The 9,757-nt window shown below is 45.6% G+C and overlaps 1 pseudogene; it reads right to left on the bottom strand.

Moving 5' to 3' along the window:
• Nucleotides 1–8,984: 8,984 nt before the first annotated feature.
• Nucleotides 8,985–9,531, bottom strand: LOC130863834 (ATP synthase F(0) complex subunit C1, mitochondrial-like; annotated as a pseudogene).
• Nucleotides 9,532–9,757: the final 226 nt, after the last annotated feature.

Raw genomic sequence — 9,757 nt, 5'->3', positions numbered from 1 at the left:
GACACCACCATTTTAATATTGTGTGTGTGTGTGTGTGTTATGTGCGTACACATGAGATGCGCACTTGTGTATACGAGGGTGTTTACAGAAGCTGGAAGAGGACTCTGGATATGGAGTCGCATATCTGTGAACTGTCTGATGTGATTGCTATGGACTGACCCGTGTGTCAGTGTGGGTATGTATGTGTGTGTGTCCGTTTGTCTGTCCATGTACCAGTGTGTCTCTGTGTGTGGAGGTATTTGTGTATATATGTGTGTCTCTTAGTGTGTGAACATGTGTGTGTGTATGTGTGTGTGTCCAGATGTGTTTATGTGTATCTGTATGAGTCTTCAGTAAGGAAAACTCCAGTTTTTAGGGAGAAAATTAATCTGAAGAAATAGAGAAATAGAGTTGAGCAGGGATCCAGCGAAGAGAGTGTACATGTTGGGTTCCCAACAGCCAAGTACATCACAACGATTTTACTGCAGGTGCTGCCTGTCGCTCATGTAAGCTCTTCAGATGGAGGATGCTGGGAAGGGGTGGCAGAGCGTGTGGAGAACACAGCAGGGTTAGCCCGGGTCTGGGAAGTCTGTTGGAAACAAACAATCACCCCCCCCCCCCCAGAACTCCACGGCTCTGCCAGTGCAGGGAGCTCCCAGAACCCTGTGTGAGCCCTCTTCGTCCATCGTTCAGGGGAGCACAACACTCGTGGGTGCTCTTCTCATTCCACAGCCTCACCCCATCCTGCTCCTTCCACCTCCACTCTGACAGGAAAAAGTGTGCAAGATGATGAGTCGTTCAAGGTTCTCAAGAGAAACCAAATCAGGATCGAAAAAGAAATACAACAATATACATCTTGGAACATGTCATTTATGAGAGAGGACTATCATATTATTTGCTAAATGACACAAACATATATTACTTATGTCATGTACTACACAAATGACCTTATCAGTATGTATGTGTGAGTATGCTATGTCATGTGCAACATAAAGGACTTCATCAGTGTGTACATGTGTGCACACATGTGCATGCATTGCTGTGTAAATATGAGATGGGGATTTGTTAGGAGGAATGACTGGACATGGAGAGACTGGAGATCTCACAATGTACCTAACGCCGGCAGGCTAGACATTGTTTGCTAGGAGCTGATGCTGGGGTCTCAAAACACAGTGTCTGCTTTTTATAGATCTCGGTTTTGTTTCTAAGACTCTTTGATTCTTTGCCTTGTGGGGTCAAGACCAAGTTGAAGTGTCATAAAGGCTTTCCAAGAGCTCATGGAAGGGACCTGTGTCCAGTACATTCAGCCCCCGCCATTCCCTTGCCCCCTTGCAGTGGCTATAATTTGGTGCTGTATCTTCACTTGATTTTAGTTCATGCTGTATGTCCGTCACCCAGGGCTGAAAAGGTATCACATACTTACGTTCCAATTTTTTTTACTGGTTCTTTTAAATTTTAAGTTCATTCTCTTGTCTTAAGAAAATGATGCTAAGAGTATTTGTATTAAAATGTAACTGAGTGATACTTCGCCCTAGGAAGTTACAATGGAAAGAGTTGGTTACTGAATACTTTCTGGGGTACAACTAGTTACAGGTAGTGAAGGATGTCACCCATGGCTGTTCTAAATTATCGACACTGGAATCCATCAGTACCTTTACCCATAAGCCTGCAAACTGTTGATGAATTCCTTGGGCTCGAAGAAGTTTCTTCAGATTGATTTCTTTAATGGATTACCCCCGGATTTCAGCGTGCTGAAGAATGACAGGTTTAGCAGTAAGCTGGCAGCTTCCAGGCCTGGCTCCTAAGGATTCTGAAGGAATATATTTGAGCGTGTCCAGGGATCTTTATTTTTAACTTTTACTACACTTCATCTGTTTGAGGGGGGTCAGCAGGGTGCTTTACATCGTGAGTGTGGAAGTCGAAGCAGCTTGAGGAAGTTGGTCTCTCCTTCCATCGTGTGGGGCCTGGGACCCACACTCAGGTCATCAAGTTTGGCAGCAAGCAGCTTCACCTGTGCAGACATCTGTCCAGAGATAGGGTCTCATTATGCTGCCCTAGCTGGCCTAGAATCCACTGTGTAGACCAGACTGGCCTTGAACCCACAGAGATCCTCCTGCCTCTGCCTTCCAAGTGCTGGCATTGAAGGCGTGCGCCCCCACACTGGCTGGTTTTTATTTTTAACAAATGTCCCACAGGCGACTCATCTTTGGAAAAATGACTCTGAGGGAAAAAAAATAGATGCTCCCGGAGACCCGGTCAGGTGGGGCTATCTCCGGACTCAGTTCTGCTGAAGGCTAGCCTAGGTACTGAACTGGAATCACAGAAACGCCTCTCCTTTCTTACTTTCAGGGACGCTGGGGAACACACACAATGGTGACTGGAGCTGAGAGACCACAGGGGAAGCAGGAGGATATTGCAGTGACCCTTCCAATAGCAACTTCGTTTAGGCTCAGGCTTCAGCCTCAATGGAGGCTTCATGTTTGTTCATTTCAGGTAATGCTGGAAGAAAGGCAAACTGAAGAGGGCTGTGGGTTACACACTCACACCCACACACCACACACATACACACCACACATAATACACACACACATCACACCACACAGACACACCACACATACCACACTACATACACACACATACACACACACACTCACCACACACACACACCAAACTACATACACACACATACATACCACAACACACAATACACATACAACACACTCACCACACACATACACACACCACACAGACACATACACACATCACACTGCATACACCCACACACACCACACACATACACACCACACGTACCACACACACCACACACACACTATACACATACACATCACACCACACACTCACCACGCAGACACACACATGCCACACTACATACACCCATATACACACCATACACATACACACTCACACATATACCATACATAAGACACACACCACATCAAATAAATACTTAAAAAAGAATTTTGCTTGAATTATTCCTGACTAATCTCAACATGTTGAAAATCTATATCTAGTGAAGCTTCCAGTCATGAGGAGACTTGCCTGAGGGAAAGGAGACATAGGCGTCCCTCAGCGGTCTTCAGAAGAATGTGACTGTGACTTGTGAGTTCCCACTGGCTTCAGGTGCCACTCCTGTGTGGTGCCAGTGTGGAAAAGGTCAAGAATACAAGCCAGCGCTTTTCCAATCTTTCCACCAGTTGATATGTGGGTGGAGACAGTCAGTTCTACAGTAGCGCAAGGTGGCACTTTCACATTGGTTGAGTTAGACTTTCCTGAGTAAGTTCTATTATTCCCGGTGCACCCATTTTTAGCAGGAATGGAGGCAGGCTAGAGCTCTCCAGAGTTCTCTGGGGAGAAGTTGATGAGACAAACACTTGGCAAGCTCTCCGTAACAGAGGGGCTCCCTGGACACTCAGCTGCTCAACACAGCACATGTTCCAGGAACAGGGAGAGCCCTGCTACTCTTCATAATAAAAGGATTGGTCCTTCCTCCAACGCCAAAAAAGAGTCAAATGTTCCGAACGGATTCCAGCTCCCTTTGCTCAGCATTCTCTTGCCTCTTGTACACGTTGTTTCAGTACAGAGGGAAAGTCACGTGGAATAGACTTGCAGGAGGAAGACAGTGCATACCAACAGTTCCTCCGTGAGGTGTGGAAGCAGCTGTGGCGTCCCAGAGTCACAGAGAAGCATATTTTGAGATCAGGAGCACAGCTCTGTGCCGTGGTTTTCCCAATTGTACTTGATAGTTCACATTTGTAGACACTGTTTCTATTAATGCTTCTTGCTTTTATCATAAAAGTGAATTAATTTGATCCTCACAGACTATTCTAGAACAAGTCTCCGTTTCTGTCCTTCACATACTGAAGGAAAGGAAAGAATTCTATTCTTTCTTCAAGCATGAAGTCTAGGTCAACAAAATCTCCAGGGGTCAAGAGATTATGTTCAATCCTAACAAAACTAGGGAAATTTTATTGTTTTTTTAATGACATAACTAGTATTTACACATACCTTTTACATATTGAAGGTGATGTCGTGCTGGGAGACTGCTTTAGAGCGTCCCGTTTCTTATCAAGCCTGCTGAGAAACAAGGGATGGAACGAGGAGTTTTTGCAAGATGTTACGTGATGTCTTCTGGGTGTGTGACAGCAGAGAGACCTGTATAAAACAGGAACCTTGTGACAGAAAAAGTGGTTCAAACTAGTCATCCAGAGATACAGGAGGCTGAGGACAGACACACACATACAGACACATACACATACAGACACACACACACACACACACATAAAACCACACGCACACACCCCACACACACAATGCAAAGATATAGAAAAGTATAGGAACAGGGGAGTCCTGGTTAACTTAACCTTGACTATTTTCTACCTTTTTCTTAAAAAAAAAAACAAACATATGTCTTTGTGTGTGTCTCTGTGTATGTCTGTGTGTGCATGCATGCCACATCTGGAGGTTAGAGAACTACTTGAAGAAGTCAATTCATTCTACCAGGTGGGTCTTGGGGATTGAACTCAGGTCCTCAGGCTTTATGGCAAGCCCTTTTACCTGTTGACCCATCTAGCTGGCCCGATTTTTGTGTTTTCATCCATTTTTAAAATGTATGGTACTGTTCTGACCCCTCCTGCTGCCAAAATTCCAGGGAAGCTTCATGATGATCCTTTCCTCCCTCGAGGCTTCCCTAGGAGTGTGTGGACAACAGAACTGCAGGACACATTCTCTAGCAGGTGGTCATCATCTGCCTCTTCTGGAAAGACATTTGGAGTCTTTTGCCTCCTTATCTGGGTACAGTGTGCAGATCGCTGGGCCACCTAATACCAGGAGAGGGTCAAAGGAGACATTCCTCAAACAGTTCTTTGTCCTGCCAGACTGACAGTGAGGCTTGCTAGAACTCAACTGGAATTCTGATTGTCCAACACATCAGGAGCCTCAACTACCAGACCCTGAGCCAAGATGCTCCCACTCTTGTCAAGCAGCCTTTACCCAGCACCCATACATCCCCACTAACAGAGAAGCACAGCACTGTGACTGGGAGCTGTGGTCACCAGCACAGCACTGAGAATCAGGGCCACTGGTCACCAGCACAGCGTTGTGAATCAGGGGCCGCTGGTCACCAGCACAGCACTGTGAGTCAGGGGCCGCTGGTCACCAGCACAGAACAGAGAATTAGGGGCCACTGGTCACCAGCACCGCGCTGAGAATCAGGGGCCACTGGTCACCAACACAGCACTGAGAATCAGGGGCCGCTGGTCACCAGCACAGCGTGAGAATCAGGGGCCGCTGGTCACCAGCACAGCGTGAGAATCAGGGGCCGCTGGTCACCAGCACAGCGTGAGAATCAGGGGCCGCTGGTCACCAGCACAGCACTGTGACTAAAACTTTTGGGAGTCAGTTCTCTCCTTCCTCTGCAATTCTAGGGATTGAACTCAGGTCATCAGGCTTGTGTGGCAAGCATCTTTACCCACTGAGCCATCTTGCCAGCCCTCATATGCTATTATTAGCATCTTTGAGATTATTAAAACTCTACTCAGCATCAGGAATATGAATGACTGCTTGAGGTAATAACTACACTAAAGCTTTTATTTTTAAGACTTTCATAACAGAGTTGCTGGAAGTCAAGGGGCAAGGAGAACTTGTTATTGTGTGTCAGTTTTATTCAGGTAGATTGACATAAAATAAAATCACCCTAACTATATGTGATTGTTAATATTGATTATAAGCTGAACAGGATCAGAGTCACCTAGGAGACAAACCCCTGGGCATTCCTGCGAAGGAGTGTCTAGACTCAGTTAATTGAGTGAAGGAGATCTCCTCTAATGAGAGCAACACCATTCACTGGCCTGGGGTCCTGGGAATGAAAGAAAAGAGAGAGCCAGCTGAGCACCAGCAGCCCTTACCCTCTGCTTCCTGACAACAGCTGTATTGTGAACAGTGCAGTATGAGCAGCTGCAGTGTGAGCAATGCAGTGTGAGCAGCTACAGTGTGAGCAATGCAGTGTGAGCAGCTACAGAGTGAGCAATGCAGTGTGAGCAGTGAAGTATTAGCAGTGCAGTGTTAGCAGTTGCAGTGTGAGCAGTGCAGTGCGAGCAGTTGCAGTGTGAGCAGTGCAGTGCGAGCAGTTGCAGTGTGAGCAGTGCAGTGTGAGCAGCTGCAGAGTGAGCAGTGAAGTGTGAGAAGCTGCAGAGTGAGCAGTGAAGTGTGAGAAGCTGCAGAGTGAGCAGTGCAATGTGGGCAGCTGCAGTGTGAGCAGGTGCGGAGTGAGCAACGCACTGTGAGTAGCTGCAGTGTGAGCAGTGCTGTGTGAGCAGTGCAGTGTGAGCAATGCAGTGTGAGCAGTGCAGTGTGAGCAGCTGCAGAGTAAGCAGTGCAGTGTGAGCAGTGCAGTGTGAGCAGTGCAGTGTGGGCAGCTGCAGAGTAAGCAGTGCAGTGTGAGCAGTGCAGTGTGAGCAGTGCAGTGTGAGCAGCGCAGTGTGGGCAGCTGCAGAGTGAGCAGATGTACATATGGATATTTAATGTGAGCAGCTGCAATATGAGCCACAGCAGAGTAAGCAGATGTAGTGTGGGCAGCTGCAGAATCACTGATATAGTTTGAGACATGATGAGTTTTCATGAATATCCACAGTGACAAAACTACAATCACAATGGTTTTCTTTCACTCCTGATGGATAGTTTCTTTGAGGATCCCCCACAGTCGGTCTCCAATATAAGATTCCTGGGACCTGCAACCTACTGCTTTCTATCACCAGTTTTATCTTTTCTAGAATTTTCTGACCGGAATCATACTGGATGCTCTCATTTCTGCTTGGCTCCGTATATTAGTTTTCTGCTACAGTGGTAACAAAATGTCAGAAATAGTGTTCTGTGTGTCTGAGGTCAGGGTAGATATGACGCCAAAAGCACAAGGCAGTTCAGCACTTCTCCCTGGAGAATCTATTTCTGGCTCATTCAGGATGCGACAGGATCCCCTGCCAGCCTTCGGACTGAGGTCTCTGTCCCCTGCTGACTGTGTGGGCTGCCCCTGATTTCCTCCAGGCTTCTCCCTGTATCTCAGAGCAGCAATGACACATCAATCTCTCCTACATCTTGTCTTAGTCACTGTTCTGTTGCTATAAAGACACACCATGACCAAGGAAACTTAGAAAAGGGTGCATTTAACTGGCGGCTTGTTTACAGTTCCAGAGGATGAGTCCCTTGACCATCATGGTAGGTAACACGGCAGCAGGCAGGGATAGTGCTGGAGAAGTTAAGAACTCATGTCTGACTCTATCTATCTATAGTTATAGGCAGAGGGGGCAGGACTGGGCTTGGCATGGGCTTTTGAAACCTCGGAGTCCACCCCTATTGGCACACCTCCTCCAACAAGGCCAAACCTCCTGGTCTTTCCCAAACAGTCCCGCTAATTAAGGACCATGAATTCAAGAAGATGAGCCTCTGGGAATCATTCCTACTCAAACCAGCACACATCTTGGATCATTTTGTTTCCCCTTTTTGTCAACCTGACACAAACTAGAGTCACCTGGGAGAGTGAAGTTCATTTGAGGAATTGCCTTTATCAGTCTGGACCGTGGGCAGTCTTTGGGGGCATCTTCCTGATTGCTGATTGAAGTATGAGGGCCCAGTCCACTGACGGGCTTGGGCTGTATAAGGAAGACAACTGAGCAAGCCAGGAAAAGCAAGCCAGTGGGCAGCATTCTTCCGTTGTCTGCTCCAGTTCCTGCCTCGAGGTTCCTGCTCTGGCTTCCCTAGATGATGGATTATAACCTGTAAACCCTTTCCTTCGAGGGTGCTTGTCAGAATGTTTTATCATGGCCACACAGAAGCAGACCATTTATACCCTTCCATTGTGAGCTGGGGATAAACTGGATCCGCTTGAATATCCAGGACATGTTTCTTACGTTGAAGCAACTTAATGACATTTGAAAAAAATCCCTTTTTGCCAGTTAATATAGAATAATCTAGTATACTTTTGTTTTGTTTTGTTTTGTTTTTGTTTTTCAAGACAGGGTTTTCTGTGTAGCTCTGGTTGTCTTGGAACTCACTCTGTAGACCAGGCTGGCCTTGAACTCACAGAGATCCCTGCCTCTGGCTCCCACACAGCTGGATACTTTTTCTAAATCAAAATCCTTAGCCTTACTAGCAAGTTCTTTCTGTCATTTAATGTAGAGTAGTAAAACATTTCAGGAACTGAGGTATGAACATCTCTGGAGGGCACAGTCCCTGCCACACTGTTTTCATTTCATACATTATTATATTATTATTTTATGGCGGTGTGTATCACACTCGCTTCCACACTGTTTTCATTTCATACATTACATTATTTTTATATTATTATTATATCATTGTGTGTATCACACTCCCTGCCACACTGCTTTGATTTCATACATTACATTATTATTATATTATTATTATATCATTGTATCACACTCCCTGCCACACTGCTTTGATTTCATGCATTACATTATTATTATATTATTATTATATCATTGTATCACACTCCCTGCCACACTGCTTTGATTTCATACATTACATTATTATTATATTATTATTATATCATTGTGTGTATCACACTCCCTGCCACACTGTTTTGATTTCATACATTACATTATTATTATATTATTATTATATCATTGTGTGTATCACACTCCCTGCCACACTGCTTTGATTTCATACATTACATTATTATTATATTATTATTATATCATTGTGTGTATCACACTCCCTGCCACACTGCTTTGATTTCATACATTATTTGAAGACTTATCCATATTGCTGTGTGTATCAGCAGCTCATCTTTTTCTCACCAAGTAGAATGGCTTTAAAAGGACACAGCACAACTTGTCTCGTTGGCGGACATCTGTGTTTCTAGTTTTTATCTACACTAATGAAGTTGCTGCTATGTAACATTCTTTTATTTTTTTTATTTTTTATTATTATTTTTTTTTTTTAGAGAAACGTTGTTGTTTAATGGTAAAGCTCAGCACACTCCAGCACCAGGACTGGCATGGAGTCGAAGCAGCAGGGATGGCTGGGTGACCCCATGGAGCCTCACATGGCGAAGAGGATGAGGAAGGCGACCATCAAACAGAAGAGCCCCATGGCCTCAGACAGGGCAAAGCCCAGAATGGCATAGGAGAAGAGCTGTTGCTTGAGAGACGGGTTCCTGGCATAGCCAATAATCAAGCTACCAAGCACTGTTCCGATGCCAGCCCCGGATCCAGCCACACCAACTGTGGCAGCCCCAGCACCAATAAACTTGGCAGTTGTGTCAATGTCCCGGGAAACAACACTGGTCTGGAATTCCCGTCTGGCACCTGGAGAGGGGAGCTGCTGCAGGAAGGCTGTTTAACCTGTTTAGATGGGGCCTCTGGTCTACTCAAGAGGGAGGCAGACACAGGCCTGATTAGACCCCTGGCACAGGAGCGGGTCAGAACTGGAGTAACGAGCAGTGCCTTGGTGGTCTGCATTTTTCAGTCTGCGCTCCCACTCCCCTGCAGCCCCTGCTCGGCCCACGGCACTCTCGCTGCTCAAGGTCGCTATATAGCATTCTTTTTTTGTTTGTTTGTTTGTTTGTTTTGTTTTTTTTTTTTTTTTTTTTGCTATGTAGCATTCTTAAACCTTTGTGTGATGCACATTCTTATTTCTCTTCCACAAATGCAGAGAACTGCATCGATTTGGTCACCTGGTAAGAATATGTCCAACTTTAGAAGAAAATATTAACCCATTTTCCAACGTGTCTCTGCCATTTCATGTG

Source organism: Chionomys nivalis, chromosome 21, assembly GCF_950005125.1.
Source record: "Chionomys nivalis chromosome 21, mChiNiv1.1, whole genome shotgun sequence".
Lineage (NCBI taxonomy): Eukaryota > Metazoa > Chordata > Mammalia > Rodentia > Cricetidae > Chionomys > Chionomys nivalis.
This window is presented reverse-complemented; position numbering and strand designations above follow the sequence as displayed.